Source organism: Dendrobates tinctorius, unplaced genomic scaffold (assembly GCF_039654945.1).
Source record: "Dendrobates tinctorius isolate UK_male_01 unplaced genomic scaffold, ASM3965494v1 ptg000030l, whole genome shotgun sequence".
In the NCBI taxonomy this organism is placed as follows: domain Eukaryota; kingdom Metazoa; phylum Chordata; class Amphibia; order Anura; family Dendrobatidae; genus Dendrobates; species Dendrobates tinctorius.
This window is the reverse complement of record NW_027361698.1, coordinates 24,960,365-24,980,674: the sequence shown is the minus strand read 5'-3', so window position 1 is coordinate 24,980,674 and position 20,310 is coordinate 24,960,365. Positions and strand designations below refer to the sequence as shown.

Genomic DNA, 20,310 nt, shown 5'->3' with positions numbered 1-20,310 from the left:
TCTTGTTTGCTGTTTTTGTATCCAATAAAAATGTTTGCTCACTTTAATTATATTTTGTGGTAATCCTCGTATATATGGTCTATAGCTTCCTTTGTCTTTGTACATGGTATTCTATTGACCTCGGGTGTATCCCACTTCAAGTTATCTTGTGGTGCCCACCATTGTTGTCTGTTGTTTCAATGGGGGTGACGTACAAGGCATGGGAATTCTATGGGGGCTCATGCAGCACATAGAATCCCCATGGGGGTGACATGCAGCACATGGTGAGGCTATGGGAATGCTGTATACTGTCATGCAGTATATGGGAAGGCTGTGTGGGGCTCATGCAGTATATGGGAAGGCTGTGTGGGGCTCATGCAGTATATGGGAAGGCTGTGTGGGGCTCATGCAGTATATGGAAAGGCTGTGTGGGACTCATGCAGTATATGGAAAGGCTGTGTGGGGCCTCATTCAGTATGTGGAGAGACTGTAGAGCTCATGCTGTATATAAGAAGGCTGTGTGGGGCTCATGCAGCATATAGTGAGGCTGTGTGGGGCTCATGCAGTAGATGGGGAGGCTGTGTGGGGCCTCATGCAGTATATGGGGAGGCTGTGTGGGGCCTCATGCAGTATATGGGGAAACTGGGGCTGTGTGGGGCTTAATCAGTATATGGGGATGCTGTGGGGGTCTCATTCAGTATGTGGAGAGACTGTAGGGCTCATGCTGTATATAAGGAGGTTGTGTGGGGATAATGCAGTACATGGGGAGGCTGTGTGGGGCTCATGCTGTATATAGGGAGGCTGTGTGGGGCTCATGCTGTATATAGGGAGGCTATGTGGGGTTCATGCTGTACATGGGGAGGCTGTGTGAGGCTCATGCCGCATATGTAGTAGGCTGTGTGAGGCTCATGCTGTACATAAGGGGCAGTGGGGGGATTTTAAGATATATATAGGGGGGGTGTCAGCATACTTAATTATGCTAAATATTAAGTGATACAATTAATATTAATACATTAATATTGAGTGGAATTAATTTCAAGCTATGTGGCCCATTGGGAAAATTAATTGCCCACCCCTGCTCTATATTGTAAAATTGTCCCATAGAATATATGGAATATACCATGAAAAACAGTGTCCACATTTTGCCCCTTTTATGGCAACAATACTTAGTGCCCCTATAACAATAATGCTTTTTAAGTGCCAACTTAATATTTGCTAACGTCCACTGAGTCCCCCAATCTACAACTCCACAGTATTATGTCCCACAGCTCCATTATATACAGTGTGATGGTTCCACAGCTTCTCTATACACAGTATAATAGGCCTACAGATACTCTATGCATGACAGTATACTGCCTTCCCATAGCCTCCCCATGTGCAGCATGTCACCCCATAGAATCCCCATGTGCTGCACGTCACCCCCATATAATCCCCAGGTGCTGTACGTCACCCCCATATAATTCCCAGGTGCTGTACGTCACCCCAATAGAATCCCCATGTGCTGTACATCACCACCATAGAATCCCCATGTGCTGTACATCACCACCATAGAATCCCCATGTTCACCCCCCATAGAATCCCCATGTTCACCCCCATTTATACATACACATGAAAAAAAAAACACTCACCTCGGTCCCGTTCCCAGGCGCTCTGCTCCTCTCTCTGCCTCCAGTGCGCTGACTCTCCAGTGGTACACAGCTAACGTGACAAAATTACGTCATCGCGTCAGCTGTTTCACACACTGATTGGTAGAGGAAGTGGCCTGAGGCCCCACCTCCACTAATGCTTTTTGTGCCTAGGGAGACAGCGAGCAGGCAGGCACGGCTGTCTCGGTCCGCGGGCTGGACAGAGACAGCCAGAGGGCTAGATGTGGCCCGCGGACTGCACTTTGCCCAGGTCTGCTGTAGAGCAATGTGTGGAGGTGATTGGTCAAAGCATAGCAATATCATATAGGTATAGAGCCTTTCATAAGGCCTATGTGTGTTGTCATGGGATAATGTACAGTATGTTGGCAGTGTTGGTGGTAAAGACCTGTATTATCAGGCATATCTGTACCCGATGTCTTATCTGTATACTGTATATGGTACTGAGTATGACATGTGCGGGTAAGTCTACCGCTGCTCTGGCTGGATATCAGTGCCATACACTGCGTTACTGGTAGTTCACCGCTAGTCTCATTGCAACTTATGCTTAATATTTCCTGATTGACCTGGTAGTGACTGCTACATAGTAATATTAGAGTGCTTTCCTTTCTATTAGAAAAGCCTGAGTCTCCATTAGTCCTGTATAGCTCTGTCAGCACATATGCTGAAGACGACAATTCCCTCTGCATCACTGAGTTTGTGTGTTGATGCTGCAAGATCCTAGGAAGACTCGTTTCACCATAATCTTGCAGTCTAAGATGATCACTTGATGAATGAGTAAAATGCTCGTTCATAGGGAGAAATGATCGTATGGTTTTCACAAAAGATCATTGCTCTGGACTGCGCCTTGTCCTGTGTAAACAGTGAGAGATCTATTCCAGATTGCTCAGTGCCCATCGGCAAGTGAGATTTGCCTGTGTAATCCGACTGCTAAATGACCGCCCATCAGGAAATGTTTGCCAAGCAGGAGTCGTGTTAAATCGGGTAATGTAAACCCAACTTTATGCTCTGTTCACATCTGTGGACAAACACCAGCAGACCTGCTCACTATAACGGTGTTTGTCTGCTTTTCATCATGGTGTCACAGATTTTGTCAGGTGTTTTTGTCAGAATAGAATGTTCTGAAAAATATGTGAAACGCCATTCTTTCCTCACCCTTTTCCAAGAGCCATAACCTTTTCGTTTTTGCGTTGACATCAAGCCATCAATTGGATGAGTTGTAACTTTGAATAACACTATTCATTTTACCAAATAAAGTACTGAGAAAAGGGGAAAAAAATTCTGAGTGTGGTGAAATGAGGGGAAAAAAACCAACACACTAAAGCCTTTTTTTTTTTCGTTTATGCCATTTACTGAGGGGTTAATAATGACCTGGATTATGATTCTCTGCACTAGGAGATATTTAATGGTTACAAAAATTCTGATTATAAAAAAAACAGGCTTGTGTTGCCATTTTCAGAGGTCAATAACTTTTGACATTTTTCTTTGTGAGGGCTCTCTTTTTGTGCGCTAAGTAGCTGTTTTTTATTAATACCATTTTCTGGTGTATACATTTTTTTAATCACATTTTATTACATTTCATAGCTGAAGTGCACTGACAAAATTCTGACTTTTTTGATTTTTTTTTTTTTCTCTTCCACTGACTGCCAAAGTTTTGCAAATACTATTTACTGATCACATCATAGTGAGTAATTCATTTCTTACAATGCCATAACTTATTATTTTGGAGCATAACCTCTTGGTTTAATTACTGCACCACACCGACGGGGCATTGAAGCCACTAGAGTATTCAAGACATCCTGAGGGATCTTGCTCCATTCTATTTGCAAATCTGCAAACAATTCATCTTTATTGCTATGGGTATGGGCCCCAACTCTTCGCCCTAACTCATCCCAAAGGTACTCTTTAGGGTTTAAAGGGAACCTGTCAGCAGGATTGTGCTCAGTAACCTACAGACAGTGTCAAGTCAGCGCCGTTATACTGATTAAAATGATACCTGGGTTGATGAAATCCATCTTGTGGTTGTTGTTTAATGTTTTTAACATAATGAATATTATACAGGGTGGGCTATGTATATGGATACACCTAAATAAAATGGGAATGGTTGGTGATATCAACTTCCTTTTTGTGGCACATTAGGGAGGGGGGAAACTTTTCAAGATGGGTGGTGACCATGGTGGCCATTTTGAATCCAACTTTTTTTTTCCAGTGGGAAGAGGATCATGTGACACCTCAAACTTATTGAGAATTTCACAAGAAAAACAATGATGTGCTTGGTTTTAACGTACCTTTATTCTTGAGTTATTTACAAGTTTATGACCACTTATAAAATGTGTTCAAAGTGCTGCCCATTATGTAGGATTGTCAATGCAACCCTCTTCTCCCACTCTTGACACACTGATAGCAACACCGCAGAAGAAATGCTAGTCTAAGGGGGTCAGATTCCTTGTAGGAATGCTCGGACCTGACACCCATAATGCGGTGGTGCACCATCTTGCTGGAAAAACTCAGGGAACGTGCCATCTTCAGTGCATAAAGAGGGCAACACATCATCATGTAGCAATTTCAGGCATCCAGTGGCATTGAGGTTTCCATTGATGTAGAATGGCCTCACTATCTTTGTACCCCATATACCACACCATACCATCAGTTATGGGTGTCAGGTTCGAGCATTTCTACATGAACATTTCTACTTACCTGGAAAGTTTATATGTCGTCGTGGACCAGTTGAATGGCCACCAAGGTCTCCCGATCTCACCCCCTTAGACTATTATCTTTGGGGTCATCTGAAGGCAATTGTCTATGCTGTGAAGATACAAGATGTGCAGCATCTGAAACAACGGATACTGGAAGCCTGTGCTAGCATTTCTTCTGCAGTGTTGCTATCAGTGTGTTAAGAGAGGGAGAAGAGGGTTGCATTTACAAGATAGCTATTTTTTTCTCAAGCAAGATGGCGCCGCGGCGCCTGTGCAATAGAAGCTATCGGATCGCCAATAGCTGTTACTGAGAAGGTGCGTCCGGCGCCATTTTTAGACACTTTTTTAATGAATTTATAGCATTAAAGATTTAAAAGCACATTACACGTGATTATGCTACAGTGTAGGTGCCTGCCTGCTGCATGTGATTTTTTTTTCCTCTCAATATATATAATATTCATTATGTAAACTAGAGGACAGATCACTAAGGGATCAGCTATCTGTCAGAAGCCATACAGATGAAAACCTAAGCAGAGCACCACATGAAGACCCCCTCAGGCTGCCCCGGACCACAAGCATATCATTACCTGAAAATTGCAAACAAAGATTAAGCAACAGCCACAAGACGGATTTCATCAACCCAGGTATCATTTTAAACAGTATAACGGCGCCGACCTGACAATGTCTGTAGGTTTACGTGCACAATCCTGCTGAGAGATTCCCTTTAAATCAGGTGACTGGCTTGGTCATTGCAACAGGCGAACATTTTTCTTTGCTAGCCAATTTTTAACTAAATTGGATATGTGCTTAGGATCATTGTCTTGCTGGAATTTCCAGCCTCTGCCTACTTTAGTTTTACCATGCGGCAGCATTACATTCTCCAGTATATTCTTGTACATGGCAGCATTCATATTTCTATCAATTTTATGCAGAGGGCAGATGCAGAAAAGCAGCCCCAAACCATGACCTTGCCACCACCATGGTTTACTGTAGGTGTTTCGTACCTTACTTCATTACGGTTTTGAATTGGGCGGTATATATAGTGCTTGCCATCCCTACCAAACAGATTGAACTTGGATTTATCTGACCACAACACCTTAGACCAATCTGACTCTTTCCATTAGCTGTGTTCTTTGGCAAACTCAAGTCGGACCTTCTGGTTCTTTGTAGAGATGAAAGCCTTGCCTTCTTGACTGGAACTCGTGCATTCACCCCTACTGCTCTTATCTGTCACACCACAGTTTGGCGACGCACTTTGACCCCGTATTCTTCATTCATTTCGTGCGAAATTTGTACAGCAGTTTTATGCAGATCAGATACATTTTCTTAATAATGTGACCAACTTTGGAGGAAGTTTTCCATGGTCGTCCACTTCTAGGTTTGTCAGCTGTTCCATAACCTTCTTTTTCTTTCTTTATTATATCTGACACTTAACTCTGAGAGCAGTTGAATTCCACTGCTACCTCCTTTTGGCTTTTGCCTAACTTCACTCTCAGAATAATTTTCCTGACATCTGGTGATAAATTTGTCTTTGTCTTTGCCATGTTTTAACCTAAAAACACACAAACAAAAAATATTTAACAAATATTTTTGACTGCCCAAGACAAAATATGCAAAACATTTGACCCAGCAAATTTTGAAAACTAACACATAAAGGAATAAAACAATGTCAAACACAATTTTCATCCTTTATACATGAAAACCTTAGGCTTACAGTTTACTAAAATCATCAGGAAATTGGCATCACCACAACCAAACAGAAAAAATCACACTTAAACTTGCGTGCTTTTTAAAATTCTATCATCACAGTCATAGAGGACTTTGGAAAGCTACCGGCTGCCACGATAAGCCATTGGCACACCATGTTTGCTCTGGGATACATGACTTCCATTTTGGAGGCCTTTTAAATGTCGCTATGACACTTGATAATGCCATTTATGGCTCATATCCATTACCGTGCAAACAAAAAACCTGTCCTATTTTGGTCCAGAAAAGTGGGACGAGTGTAATGCAAGTGTCTTGCGAGTACGATCCGATTTTTAACACCTAGCATCTGATTTACATGCAAATGCTATCTGATTGCAATGCGATTTTAACATGAGCTTTTACATAGAGCAATTCTCTGTAATTTATACATCGTTTTCAAAGGCAATGTTCTTCAAGATAATAATCCAATTGTCTGTCCCGTGACACATCTAGCTCTGCTACATCTAGATGGCAGGCTGCATTGTTGCATGATGCGACAATGCAACCTGCCATCCAGCAGAGACACTGAGCTGCGTGTGCTTGCTCAGTACTTCGCCGTGAACTCCTTTTACCTCACTGTCACTGCGAGCGCCGTGGGAAAAGTTCTATCTGCGCTCGCGCTGACGTCATTGAGCTGAAATTCCTTGGCTCTGAACTCCGATGACCTTTCTGATGCTGAGAGCAGGACTAGCTATGTATGGGATCCAGACCTGGACTTTAAAAATATTTCCTCTCACTAACATTAAACTTCTATTTAAAAAGGTGATCACATGAAATGCAAGCCATATTCTTTTACCTAAATCTTGTAGAAAAGCATGGTCAAACTCCCACAAGGTAAAGCTGCTTTTTGGAGCACATACCAGTACTAAATGGCCAGGAAGTGTCCCCGTTCTCATGCTGTGTAACTCTTCTTTCCCACTTTTTGAGAGGGCAGTTCTCTCCATCAGCATTCTATCAGCACAATAGATGTTGGAACTTCTTTTCCCTCATTTCCCAGCATTCATTGCAACCGCCCTTGTCCAATGGCTTGACATTCATGAACTAAAATTCCATATCTCTGTTTTGGCTGGATGCAGTGTGACAGATAGGAGAGCACGTGTGGAGACAAATTCTCCCCATCTATATATAATCCGTCTTGACGTCCCTGCTGCTAGAAAAGTATTACATTTGATAAGAAGCAATGAAAGCTGCAGATTGCCTATTTAGTACAATATCCACCATATGAGATCATATTTTCAGGAAGCACAGTGATCATTTCTGTTTTGTTTCAGATCGAAATATCCCTGTAACTGTAATAAGATGGAATCCTGTAATACAGAATGTACAAGATAAATTGTGAAAAAATATTTACCATAGCTGTTAATTATAAAGAACTGTAAATGGGATTGGAGAAGCAGGAAGCTCATCTGCATATTTCCGGTGCATTCTGGGAAGAGGAGAAGAGTCGCCTTAAGCTGATCGATCGCTGGGACTTGCCGGGTCTCGCTGTTTGAGGACATCGCAAAACCCATCATAGACTGCATCAGCAATAGCAATATGGAAGAGAAGAAAATCCACATGGTCACCTGCAACACATGCTACATGTTTACGGATCTTCCGGACCAAAAACTCAACTTTACCTGTCAGAAGTGCAAACTTGTTGCCCTCTTAGAGGAAAGGTGCAGGGACTGGAAGAAAGAATAACAACATTGAAGGTAATTAAAGAACATGAGGACTTCTTGGATGAAGCAGAAGCAACCATTCAGGATACGGAAAGTGAGAAAAGCTTCAGAGCACATACAGAGGCTGAAAAGTGGAGCCATGTGACGAAAAGAAGCAAACGGATCAAGTGGTCATCACCACCCACACAGCTTAGCAACCAATATGAAGCACTCATGCTGGAGAACGAAAATGGCACAGCTCAGGATGATACCGTATCTACAAGAGAAGACACTATCAACAAAAGAAGTTACTCTGTCAACAAAAGCGGAAACAAATGACACTCAAAAACACTCCCGAGCAACAAGCAGTGCATCCGGAAAGAAAAGAAGAGTGGTAGTTATGGGCGACTCACTACTAAGCGGCACGGAGGCAACTATCTGCAGGCCAGACATAACCACAAAAGAAGTATGCTGCCTACTAGGAGCAAAAATCAAGGATGTGGCCAACAGGATACCAACTATCCTCAAATCCAAGGACGACTACCCTTTCCTACTGATAAATGTAGGCACAAACGACATGGCAAGAAATGACCTACCAACTATCTGCAAAGATTTTGAAATTCTGGGGAAGAAAATAAAGGAACGGAAAGTACAGGTTGTTTTCTCATCAATCCTCCCAGTCGATGGTCATGGCATCAGAAGATGGAATAGGATACTAGAGGTGAACAACTGGCTACAACGGTGGTGCAGGCAGCAAGGATTTGGATTCTTGGACCATGGTGTGAATCACCTCTACGATGGACTTCTCGCAAGAGATGGGATACACCTCACAAAACCTGGGAAACACACATTCGCCAGAAGACTTGCCACACTCATCAGGAGGGCTTTAAACTAGAAGAAGAGGGGATGGGAGGAAAAACAGCAGACAAGAGCATGCAGCAGAAGGACAAACTAATCAAGGATACTAGATGTGGTAAAGAGGACCCAAGACAGGGTACTCAGAAGGAAGCTAAGAAAAAGGAAGCAAAACTTCTTTCCTGCATGCTGACCAATGCAAGAAGCCTGACCAAAAAGATTGAAGATCTGGAGATGGTAATGTATGAGGAAAAATACGACATAGTAGGAATAACTGAGACATGGTTAGACGACAGCTATGACTGGGCAGCTAACTTGCGAGGATATGATTTGTTTAGGAGGGATCGTAAAAAAAAGGAAAGGGGGTGGAGTCTGTCTATATATAAAGTCCACTTTAACCCCTTTCTGACATCAGACGTACTATCCCGTCCATGGGACCCGGGCCCCTATGCCCATGGACGGGATAGTACGTCTAGTGCGATCAGCGGCGCCCACATGGTGAGCGCCGCTGATCGAGGCCGGGTGTCAGCTGATTATCACAGCTGACACCCGGCACGTTAACCCCTTGCACACCGCGATCAAACATGATCGCGGTGTACTGGGGGTTAAAGGGAAGCATCGGCAGGGAGGGGCTCCCTCCGTGCTTCCCTGAGCCCCCCACAGCAGCGCAATGTGCAGCGCTGCTGCGGGGGCTCCTTCCCAGCAGGCCCCCAAATCCAAGATGGCGACGGGCCTTCGGGGGCCTGCAGGGAGCTGGCTTCCTCAGTGCCTGCAAAGCGCAGGCATGAGGAAGTCTGCAGCAGTGCCTGTGACAGATCGCTGATCTGTCACAGTGATCTGTGATGTGACAGATCAGCAATCTGTCACAGGACAGTGATGTCCCACCTGGGACTATGTAATAAAGTTAAAAAAAAAAAAAAGTGTTAAAATAATAAAATAAAAAAATTCCCCCAATATATCCATTTTTTGGAAATAAAAAAACAAAACAATAAAAGTACACATATTAGGTATTGCCGCGTCCGTAACGACCTGCCCTATAAAACTGTCCCATTAGTTAACCCCTTTAGAGAACCCCTTAAAAAATAAAAATAAAAAACGAAGCAAAAAATAATGATTTACTATCATACCGCCAAGCAAAAAGTGCAATAACGCCCAATCAAAAAGACGCATATAAATATCCATGGTACCGCTGAAAACGTCATCTTGTCCCGCAAAAAACGAGCCACCACACAGCATCATCAGCGAAAAAATAAAAAAGTTATAGCTCACAGAATAAAGCGATGCAAAAATAATTATTTTTTATATAAAATAGTTTTCATTGCATAAAACCGACAAAACATAAAAAAACCTAAACGAGGTATCGCTGTAACCGTACTGACCCGAAGAATAAAACCGCTTTATCAATTTTACCGCACGCAGAACGGTGTAAACGCACCCCCCCAAAAGAAATTCATGAAATGCTGGTTTTTGTTCATTCTGCGTCCCAAAAATAGGAATTAAAAGCGATCAAAAAATGTCACGTGCCCGAAAATGGTACCAATAAAAACATCAACTCGTCCCGCAAAAAATAAGACCTCACATGACTCGGTGGGTCAAAATACAGAAAAATTATAGCTCTCAATATGTGGTGATGCAAAAACTATTTTTACAATAAAAAGCATCTTTTAGCGTGCGACAGCTGCCAAACATAAAAACCGCCATAAATAGTAAATCAAACGCCCCCCTTAGTTAGGGAAAAATAGTAAAATTAAAAGAAAATGTATTTATTTCCATTTTCCCGTTAGGGTTAGGGCTAGGGTTAGGGCTGAGATTAGGGTTAGGGGTGTGTTGGGGTTAGGGCTGGAGTTAGAATTGGGGGTTTCCACTGTTTTGGCACATCAGGTGCTCTCCAAATGCAACATGGCGTCTGATCTCAAGTCCAGCCCATTCTGAGTTGAAAAAGTCAAATGGTGCTCCTTCCCTTCCAAGCTCTGCCATGCGCCCAAACAGTGTTTTATCCCCACATGTAGGGTATCAGCCTACTAAGGACAAATTGCAAAACAACTTTTGGGGTCCAATTTCTCCTGTTACCCTTAGGAAAATAAAAAATTGGGGGCAAAAATATCATTTTTGTGGAAAAAAATGATTTTTTTATTTTCACGCCCGGGCGTTATAAACTTCTGTGAAGCACTTGGGGGTTCAAAGTGCTCACCACACATCTAGATAAGTTCCGTGGGGGGTCTAGTGTCCAAAATGGGGACACTTGTGGGGAGTTTCAATAGTTTAGGTACATCAGGGGCTCTCCAAACGCACATGACTCCCGCAGACCATTCCATCAAAGTCTGCATTCCAAAACGTCACTACTTCCCTTCTGAGCCCCGGCGTGTGCCCATACAATAGTTTTCTCCCACATATGGGGTATCAGTGTACTCAGGACAAATTGGACAACATCTTTTGGGGTTCAATTTCTCCTGTTACCCTTGGGAAAATAAAAAATTGGGGACTAATTGATCATGTTTGTGGAAAAAATACGATTTTTTTATTTTCATGCCCGGGCATTATAAACTTCTGTGAAGCCCTTGGGGGTTCAAAGTGCTCACCACACATCTAGATAAGTTCCTTAGGGGGTCTAATTTCCCAAATGGGGTCATTTGTGGGGGGTTTCCACTGTTTAGGTACATTAGGGGCTCTCCAAAGGCAACATGACACCCGAAGACCATTCCATCAAAGTCTGCATTCCAAAACGTCACTACTTCCCTTCCAAGCCCCGACATGTGCCCAACAGTAGTTTTCTCCCACATATGGGGTATCACCGTACTCAGGACAAATTGGACAACAACTTTTGGGGTCCAATTTCTCCTGGTACCCTTGGGAAAATAAAAAAAAATTGGTGACTAAATGATCATGTTTGTGGAAAAAATATGAATTTTTTATTTTCACGCCCGGGCGTTATAAACTTCTGTGAAGCACTGGGGGCTCAAAGTGTTCACCACACATCTAGATAAGTTCCTTTGGGGCTCTAGTTTCCAAAATGGTGTCATTTGTGGGGGGTTTCCACTGTTTTGGTACATCAGGGGTTTTCCAATCGTGACATGGTGTCCGATCTCAATTCCAGCCAAAAACGTCAAATGGCGCTGCTTCCCTTCCGAGCTCTGCCATGCGCCCAAATAGTGGTCTACCCCCACATGTGGGGTATCAGCGTACTCAGGACAAATTGCACAATAACTTTTAGGGTCCTGTTACCCTTGGGAAAATAAAAATTGGGGGTGAAAAGATCATTTTTGTGGAAAAAATATGATTTTTTAATTGTACCGCTGTACGTTGTAAACTTCTGTGAAGCCCTTATGGGTTCAAAGTTCTCACCACATATCTAGATAAGTTCCTTGGGGGGCCTAGTTTCCAAAATGGGGTCACTTGTGGGGGGGGTTTCCACTGTTTAGGTACATCAGGGGCTCTCCAAACATGACATGGCGTCCGATCTGAATTCCAGCCAATTTTGCATTGAAAAAGTCAAACGGCGCTCCTTCCCTTGTGAGCTCTGCCATGCGCCGAAACAGTGGTTCCCCCCACATATCAGGTATCAGCGTACTCAGGACAAATTGCACAATAACTTTTGCAGTCCAATTTCTCCTGTTACCCTTGGTAAAATAAAAAAAATTGAACCTGAAGTATTTTTTTTGTGAAAAAAAGTTAGATGTTCATTTTTTTTTTAAATATTCAAAAAATTCCTGTGACGCACCTAAAGGGTTAATAAACTTCTTGAATGTGGTTTTGAGCACCTTAAGGGGTGCAGTTTTTAGAATGGTGTCACGTTAGAAAATACCCAATCATATAGACCCCTCAAAGTGGCTTCAAATGTGATGTGGTCCGTAAAAATAAAATGGAGTTGCAAAAATGAGAAATCGCTGGTCAATTTTTAACCCTTATAACTTCCTAACAAAAAAAAATTTGGGTTCCAAAATTGTGGTGATGTAAAGTAAACATGTGGGAAATGTTATTTATTAAGTTTTTTGTGTGCCGTATCTCTGTGATTTAAGGGCATAAAAATTCAAAGTTGGAAAATTGCGACATTTTCAAAATTTTCGCCAAGTTTCCGTTTTTTTCACAAATAAACGCAAGTTATTTGAATGAAATTTGACCACTATCATGAAGTACAATATGTCACGAGAAAACAATGTCAGAATCACCGGCATCCATGGGAGCGTTCTAGAGTTATGACCTCATAAAAGGACAGTGGTCAGAATTGTAAAAATTGTCCCGGTCATGAACGTGCAAACCACCCTTGGGGGTGAAGGGGTTAAAGCCCACACTAAAGCCCACACTAAGAGAAGATACACAAGAGGGAAATGAAGAGGTGGAGTCTCTATGGGTGGAGATACAAGGAGGGAAAAGTAATAAAATCCTCATAGGGGTTTGTTATAAGCCACCAAATATAACAGAAACCACTGAAAATGTATTATTGAAACAAATAGACAAAGCAGCAAATCACAATGAGGTGATTATTATGGGGGACTTAAACTACCCCAACATAGACTGGGAAACGGAAACCTGCGGATCTCAGAAAGGAAACCAATTTCTGTCAGTGACCAAGGATAATTATCTGTCACAACTTGTGCAGGGCCCAACTAGAGGGACAGCCCTTCTGGACTTAATTTTAAGCAACAGGCCAGATAGAATAGCAGAAGTACGAATCGATGGGCACCTAGGGAACAGTGACCACAATATAATACAATTCCACTTGTCCTTCAGTAAGGTGCCCTGGAAGGGGGTTACAAAAACGCTGGATTTCAGGAAAGCAAAGTTTGATCAGCTTAGAGAGGACCTTCGCCGAATTGATTGGGACAATGTCCTCAAAAATAGGAGCACAGAAAATAAATGGGAAATATTTAAATCAGTTTTACACACCCACTGCGAGCTAGCCATACCGTACAGAAATAAAAGGGCTAGGAACAGGAGAACACCAATGTGGCTAAATAAGGATGTAAAAAGGGCAATAAATAACAAGAACAAGGCAATTAAGAAGCTAAAACAAGAAGGCAATGAAGAAACATTAAAAAGTTATAGAGAAAAAATAAAATGTGTAAAAAAAACAAATACATTTAGCAAAAGTGGAAACTGAGAGACTCATTGCTAAGGAAAGTAAAACAAACCCCAAACTATTCTTTAATTATATAAACAGTAAAATGATTAAAATTGATGGTGTCGGCCCTTTAAAGAAAAATGAGGGTGAAATCATAGAGAGCGATGTGGAAAAAGCAAATGTTTTAAATACTTTTTTCTCAACAGTGTTCACACAGGAAAAGGATTTGCCAGGGGAAATGCAGAGTGATAATGTAAACTCCCCATTAAGTATTACCTGCCTAACCCAGGAAGAAGTGCAGAACCGCCTTAGTAAGATTAAAATTGACAAATCACCAAGCCCTGATGGCATTCACCCTCGGGTATTAAGGGAGTTAAGTAATGTGATAGACAGGCCTCTATTCCTTATATTTAAAGACTCTATAGCAACAGGGTCTGTTCCTTTTGATTTTCGGCAAGCAAATGTGGTACCAATATTCAAAAAGGGGTTTAAAAGGGAACCTGGAAACTATAGGCCGGTAAGCTTAACATCTGTTGTGGGTAAAATTTTTGAAGGGTTTCTAAGGGACACCATTATGGAATATCTCAATGTTAATAAATGTTTAACTCCATATCAACATGGATTTATGAAGGATCGCTCCTGTCAAACTAACCTGATCAGCTTCTATGAGGATGTAAGCTCTCAAATGGTCCAAGGAGAATCACTGGATGTCATTTATCTCGACTTCTCTAAAGCATTTGACACTGTCCCACATAAAAGATTGGTAAGTAAGATGAGAAAGCTTGGGCTAGGGGAAAATGTGTGTAGATGGGTAGGTAGCTGGCTTAGTGATAGAAAACAGAGTGGTTTTTAATGGGGCATACTCAGATTGAGCCAGGGTTACTAGTGGGGTACCACAGGGTTCTGTATTGGGCCCCCTCCTATTCAATATATTTATTAATGATCTAGTGGATGGCTTACACAGTAAAATATCAGTATTTGCAGATGATACAAAACTATGTAAGGTAGTTAACACAAAGGAGGACAGTTTGCAACTACAGACAGATTTGAGTAAATTGGAGAATTGGGCTGAAAAATGGCAAATGATGTTTAACACAGATAAGTGTAAGGTTATGCACATAGGAAGGAGAAACAGATGCTACAATTACTTACTAAATGGGAAACTGCTGGGGAAATCAGACATGGAAAAAGACTTGGGCATCTTAGTCAATAAGAAGCTAAATTGGAGTGCCCAGTGTCAGGCAGCTGCCACCAAAGCAAATAGGGTCATGGGATGCATTAGAAGAGGTCTGGGGACACGAGATGAAAACATAATTCTCCCTCTGTACAAATCACTCGTCAGACCACACTTGGAGTATTGTGTGCAACTTTAGACGCCGGTGCTCAAGAAAGACATTACTGAACTTGAAAGGGTTCAAAGGCGGGCTACTAAAATGATAAATGGAGTTGGTTTACTACAATACCCAGAAAGGTTATCAAAATTAGGCCTATTTACTCTAGAAAAGAGAAGACTTAGGGGAGACCTAATATATATGTACAAGTAAATCAGAGGGCAGTACAGAGATCTCTCCAATGAAAACGTACCAAGGACTGTGACAAGAACAAGGGGGCATTCTCTTCGTTTGGAGGAAAGACAATTTCTGCACCAGCATAGAAGAGGGTTCTTCACGGTAAGAGCAGTGAGGCTCTGGAATTCTCTTCCTGAGGAAGTGGTGATGGCCAACTCACTGAAAGAATTTAAGAAAGGAATGGATGCTTTTCTTGTGAGTAACAGTACAGAAGGTTACGAATAACAGAATATTATAGGTAGATGGTTGACCCAGCTTAGGGGAAGGAATTTTTTTTCCCTATGGAGAAAATTGGCTTCTACTCTGTGGGTTTTTTTTTTTGCTTTCCCCAGGATCAACAATGCAGAACAGCTGCACTAAAAATAGGCTGAACTAGATGGACATAAGGTCTTCCTCCAGCCTTCAAAACTATGTTACTATGTAAATAGGAAAACTATAGACAAACCGATTACTATACTAAGGATACTATTCTTCTGTATCATATATGCCAATATTAGGTCAAAATATCTGAATATTATTCTACAGCACAGAGAGCTTGCATAAGTAGACGTTAAAAGACACAGTGCCGGAAATTTAAAGGGGATTTTCACTACTTTAATATTAATGACCTATCTTTTGGATAAGAATGGTGTGATCCTAACACCTAGGACTTTCACCAATCAACTGTTCTTTGCCCTGGCAGCAGTGGGATGTAAACACTTGTGGCGCAGAACAGCACCATAATTTCATCAGTTGGCTGTTCGCAGCTACAGTGTATTTGAATAGGAGCTGATCTGCAGTACCCATCAGCTGCCGCTACACAGTTTACTGATCTGTGCTGTTCAGCCCCGCAATTGCTGTTGGAGCTAAGAATAGTTGATTGAACCCCTACCGGATGGACATTTATGACATTGACACTGCTCTCAGCTAAAATGAACAGAAAGCTAATACTATATCTTAAAAATGGAGAAATGAGAGAGTCCAAAGCTGTGTTTAATCTATATAATGATTAAACATTATAGACATAAAACTAGAAATCTGTAAAATGTGAAGCTAATTACAAGATTTATTTCTCTATAGAACAAAGTTTTCGCTTTTTCTCTGACTCCTCCTTAGTAAATGAAAACATTATCATTAATATCATCATGATGAAACATCACATTACACGTAACTTGGTTTTATATTTATAATCAAAAGGTTAATTATTGCCTTTGTTAAATGTGGAATGTCCACCCCATTAAAGTCATCTGTACTCTGACAAAATGAAAAGAGGTAAGATAAAGAATCAAAACCTGCTTTTCCTGTAATACCACATTTTAAAAAGGTGCTGTGCCTTAATAAATTGTCAAATTAGTAGTCCCTGAGGTGACCTTGATCTTCTGGATGTCGGGTGGCTACATATATGTCCATGAGGCAGAGCCATTGGATGCAGAGCATCTAGAGCGGTGTTCCCCAACTCCAGTCCTCCAGAGCCAACAACAGATCATGTTTTCAGGATTTCCATGGTATTGACCAAGTGATGAAATTATACCTTTTGTAATTGTAGAACACCAAGGAAATCCTGAAAACATGATCTGTTGATGGCTCTGGAGGACTGGAGTTGGGGAATACTGATCTAGAGTGTAACTATATGCTTGGACCCCAATGCTAAAACGGTAAAGGGGCTCCACACATCATGTATAGTAATAGTGTTCTCTTATATGGCATAGTGCTGCCTAGTACCCAAGTTTGACTATTACCACTACACTCCCTACAGCTACATTACGGCGTTGTTTACATGGTTGGTCCACAGTGCTTACAGACCTCATTGGAACAATGGAGATGCTCCAAATTTTATCGGTCCATGTTGTTCCGCTAAGAAAAATACTCAGGCCTCTGTTAGAAGTACTTACTATATACAGTGCTGTGGCAGTTTTTGACCAGTGTGTAAGAGGCTTAAAACAGCTAAACTAGGATGCTAAGGTGTGGTTGAGGAAAACCGTTTCAAGGCATAGACCATGCACATGACAAGGCCGAGCACCGCAACAAGACACAAAGTAGTTATACTGCATCAGTGAGGCCTCTCCCATGTAAAGATTTCACAGCAGATGAGCGTTTCAAGATCTGCTATTGTGAATCAACTCTATGAAAAGGACAATGTTGCCCCGAGCTCAGTATTGGCAGCATCCAGTGGGACCCAGCTACTGTTTTGAGAATTCTGGCCTGAAGCGGTTTTCATGAAAGAATTGTGTCAAATAACTGTACCTTTGAAATGGAAACAAGGCCAAGAGACTCAGCTATGCATAAAAACATAGGAATGGGAGTACAGAAAAATGGCAGCAGATGCTCAGGATGATTAGTCAAAATGTAAAATATTTGTCTGTAACAAAAGGCAGCTTGTTAGCCAAAGCGCTGGACAGCGGTAAAGTAATGGGTGTCTGCAGGAAAGTGAAGCATGGTGGAGGCTCCTTGCAACTTTGGGGCTGCATTTCAGCAAATGGAGTTAGTGATCAGGTCAGGATTAGTCGAGTCCTCAATGCTGAGAAACGAAGGCAGATACTTGTCCATCATGCAATACCATCAAGTTTCTTATTCTGCAATAGAACAATGACCGCAAACATACAGCAGATGTGATGAAAAGGAATCTGTCACCGGTTTTTCCTACCCCATCTGAGAGCAGCATGATGTAGGGGCAGACACCATGAATGCAGCGATGTGACACTTACTGTAATAGGTTTCCCTAATGGTTTTACCCTCTTACACTATATAGTGTTCACAGTGATTCACGACACATAGTGTTGGTAAAATAAAACAAGTTTATTATTACAAATATATACAGTATATTAGGGTGGTATAATATCAGTATTCTTCAGAACACATAACCATCAATATAGGACATCCGTATACTTAGATAAAAGTAAAATAATATATTCACCATCCCAGTAAGAATCCATCTATCTGCCCACATCTCTTCTTCCAGCAATGAACAATGCTGACTAACCTTGCCTCTAGAAGGTAGCCAAGGGTATAGCGGTTAAAAGGGGTATTTATGAATACAGGGATTACAGGAGGGAGAGAAAGCAAGAGTTAATTCAGGATTGGGTTTGAGTGTAGAGAAGTAAAAGGTTAAATGCTGCTGATGTATAAGCAAGAACAGGGGTTAAAGGGAATCTGTCACCCCTTTTTTGAGATATCATATAATGATATCATTCAATTGTGTGTCACATAAGGATTCTCTGAGTACTTTTGCTTCCCCCTGACCCCGCACCTTTCATGCATAAATACCTTTTTAATATCGGTTCAGATGTATGTAAACTGCAACGGTCTGGTCTGATGGGTGGGGCTTATTCACCTGCTCCTCCCCTCCCTGTCTTGCTCTACACAAGAAGAAATGCGTAGAGCAAGACAGGGAGGGGGGAGCAGGTGAATAAGCCCCGCCCATCGGACTGGACCGCGGAAGTTTACATACATCTGAACTGATATTAAAAAGGTATTTATGCATGAATGGTGAGGGGTCAGGGGGAAGCAAAAGTACTCAGAGAATCCTTATGTGACACACAATTGAATGATATCATTATATGATATCTCAAAGGGAATCTGTCACCCTTTTTTTAAGTGAAAACTCAGCCAGCTTGGGTTGCTTGTCTTTTGTGTGCTGGACCCATGGTACGTTCCCCTTGTGATGGGGCTGGGAGTCAGCAAGACTCAGGCGTGTGATGCTCTTGGTCTTTTCAAGCCCAGTAACTGAGCTGATATGAGGCCCTGTGCAGTGACTGGTGTGGGGGATAACGTGTATGACGACAACAAATGTCAGTATTCCCCACCAGCTGACTAGGTCCAGTTCCCTGCTGGCTGAGGGCTCTTTTGGTTAGTAGAGGTCCTCTGTTATCTCAGGTGTGAAAACTGGAGGGGCAGGAGGTTTATTACCAGCCCATAAACATGGGCTTTCAGTAAACTTACAATCCTCAGAGGCAGCCAGATTACTACAACAAAGGTACTCTGGACTGAAGGTCTAAGCCCCCGTCACACACAGCGATCTCGCTAGCGAGATCGCTGTTGAGTCACAAGTTTTGTGACTCAACAGCGATCTTACCAGCGAGATCTGTGTGTGACACTGACCAGTGACCGGCCCCCCTGCCGGTTATCGTTGATCGTCCTGGAATAGCCAGGACATTTTTTTTAATCGCTGGTCTCCCACTGGCCAGCACGCATCGCTGCGTGTGACAGGCGGGAGACCAGCGATCAACGCGCTGATAACTAAGGTAAACGCAGGGTTTCTAAGCACCGGGCGGTGCTTAGAAACCCGATGTGTACGTTACCAGCGCGCTGATGCAGGGAGCTGGTAACCAAGGTACACATCGGGTTTCTAAGTGACGCACGCCCCTTAGAAACCCGATGTGATGTGTACCTTAGTTACCAGCTCCCTGCATCAGCGCGCTGGTAACTAACGTACACAGTGACGCCACGCGCTCAGCGTCGCTGGTGAAGCTGTCTGTTTGACAGCTCACCAGCGATCCTGACAAGTTGATATCGTTGTCGGGATCGCTGGTGAGTCGTTATGTGTGACGGGGCCCTTAGGGTAAGGGCATATAAGTAAATTATATAAGCACAGTTTCTGTAGTTTTGGTAAAATCACTATTTTATTGTCTGCAAATCTACCAGTTCTCTGAATGCTGAGTTCTTCTTATGCCAACTCATATCCCTGATTTGCAGCTTTATGTGTACACTGTGCATAGGCAGAAAGCTGCCTTGGTGGCATGGTTGGACTACATTGCAGCAGTTTTACTAGTCCGAGTGATAATCTAATAAAACACTGAGCTTAACAAAACTACACCAAGTAAGGGACAAATCAATGGAATCATGGTCACTAGCTCAATATCATGCTGTTTTCAGATTCCTTTTTTTTAAAAAACCTTGCAACAAATTTCCTTTAAGAACTAACTTCAACATGAAGAACAATTAGTCCCGGAAGTGATGATATGGCCCTACAGATCCCTGATCTCATCATCAAGTCAGGCTGGGATTTACGTACTTGAAAAGACCAAGGGATATTTGGAACAACAACAACAACCTCACTGCTGAGTTTCTTCAAAAACTATCCAAGTGAAAAGTGAATAAAGGCAGTAGACATAACCGAGCTGCTGCTCCATAACATGCTGGCACTTT

At 42.2% G+C, this 20,310-nt stretch overlaps 1 long non-coding RNA gene across 1 annotated transcript; it reads right to left on the bottom strand.

Moving 5' to 3' along the window:
• Positions 1 to 2,983: 2,983 nt before the first annotated feature.
• Positions 2,984 to 7,779, bottom strand: LOC141086163 (uncharacterized). Its single transcript, XR_012231525.1, has 3 exons — positions 7,684 to 7,779; positions 7,416 to 7,581; positions 2,984 to 5,870 (listed from the first exon to the last, which is right to left on the bottom strand). It is a non-coding gene; the product is annotated as an uncharacterized lncRNA (long non-coding RNA).
• Between the last annotated feature and the right edge of the window lie 12,531 nt (positions 7,780 to 20,310).